General features: G+C 48.7%; 1 protein-coding gene across 1 annotated transcript in view; it reads right to left on the minus strand.

Annotated features, from left to right (window-relative positions):
• Window positions 1–212, minus strand: part of LOC140335366 (band 4.1-like protein 5) — a 22,648-nt gene extending 22,436 nt beyond the window's left edge. The window contains exon 1 of the mRNA XM_072417930.1: window positions 7–212. The gene's annotated coding sequence lies outside the window, so the exon portion shown is untranslated. The remainder of the gene's footprint in view (window positions 1–6) is intronic.
• Window positions 213–1,596: the final 1,384 nt, after the last annotated feature.

A 1,596-nucleotide genomic window follows, 5' to 3' on the forward strand; every position in this document is an offset into this window, starting at 1 on the left:
TCATACCTGATATAATTGGCTCCCAATGGACACAAATTTCAGCCGTGACAACTTCCAGAGCTGCAAACAATCCCAGAGTCACGATTCGCTCAGAATTCGCAGTGACGATGAATTGTATCTGACATACAGAAACCAGAAGTGACTCTGTGACAACACTGCAGGGATGTGAAGGAAATATCTGCCGATGACACAGCGGGATTTGTCTGGACAAGAAGGAGACGTCATCGCCCTGATGGGGAGGATCGCAATCCGGCACCAATCCTGCAGCCAAATCTGGGACCTTCACAATTCAGTCCTCAAAATGTGAGAATGCAACAGCTGCTGGGAGAGCTGCCCGCTGTGCACTCTACCAACTGTCCCGGAGCTGCTATGGCCCCACCATTGGGGGAGCAGTCTTTTGCCCCAGGGGTAAATTATCAATACATTTGTATCCCAGACTGAAAATCCCCATTTCCTTATTTCCATTCGTTGTGTAATATTAAAATATCAGCAAAACCCACCCACACGGGGGATCCCCATGGAAAACCTATCAACTGCCCAATGTACAGCACTCCGGTATATGTGAGAGCTATATGAATGTATAATAGTGTGTGACTGTGGAGGACATTAGAGTGTCAGCTCCTCTGTACAGAGACTGATGGGACTGGCTCAGTGTTCTCCGTACAGTGCTGCGGTATGTCAGAGCTATAGGTCCTGGCGGTCTCTATATTTAGGCCTTAGTACTATCTTTGGTCTGGAGGTCAGAGGTCACCTTTCAGCAGCAATGAGGTGACACATATCCAGCATGGTGACACCTCTGGGAAAGCTGATAAAGCTCAGTGTCTGGGGGGCAATGAAGATAAAAAGCTCATAAAGATAGATGGCAGCCATAACGACCACCAATCAGGAGCAGACAGATCTGCCGCCAAACAAACTGATAGATCTGTATAGAGAGGAGCAATAATGTGCAGTCACCAAGCAGCATTAGTTGAACTGGCAGGTGATTGGTTGCAGGTGATTGGTGGCTTCCATTGGAGTGGTGCAGTGCCTTTTGGATTCCCAGCTTTGCCTTCCCATTGGTCTAAAAAAGGAGGCTGAGCAGCGACCACCAATGAGATTGTCCATGTACCATCTCATGCAGCACAGCCCCACTGCAGGTGACCAATTAACACCAAATTCTTTTAATGGCCCCAATGACCTTATATCAGGCGCTGGCACCCAGATCACAAATAAACCTGCAGCCAATCAGACACCAGACTCTGATGTCTATCCAATGCCTCCATTCACTTCAATGCTGAACAGGACTGGCCAGGCCCACTCAGCATTGGCTCTCCTACATAGGGGCAGGGTTAGCATCTCCATCAAAAGCCATGTGACTGGGTGACAACATCGGGGCACAATTAGGAGATAGGGACTGAGTGTTGTCACCTCTTAACAGGTAGTGCCTGAACAGGGACCTTCATGGCAGGATCACTAGGGATTATATTATTGAAAGCTGCAAAAAGCACCTTCTCCAGACAGGTCCTCTTTACTGTACCATGTGTGGGGTCGCCCTGTGCCCAGTCCTTCCTCTCAGGTTCTCTTATTGGGGACACCAAAATGCTGCCAATGCCGACC

This window comes from Pyxicephalus adspersus, chromosome 7, assembly GCF_032062135.1.
Source record: "Pyxicephalus adspersus chromosome 7, UCB_Pads_2.0, whole genome shotgun sequence".
Taxonomy (NCBI): Eukaryota; Metazoa; Chordata; class Amphibia; order Anura; family Pyxicephalidae; genus Pyxicephalus; species Pyxicephalus adspersus.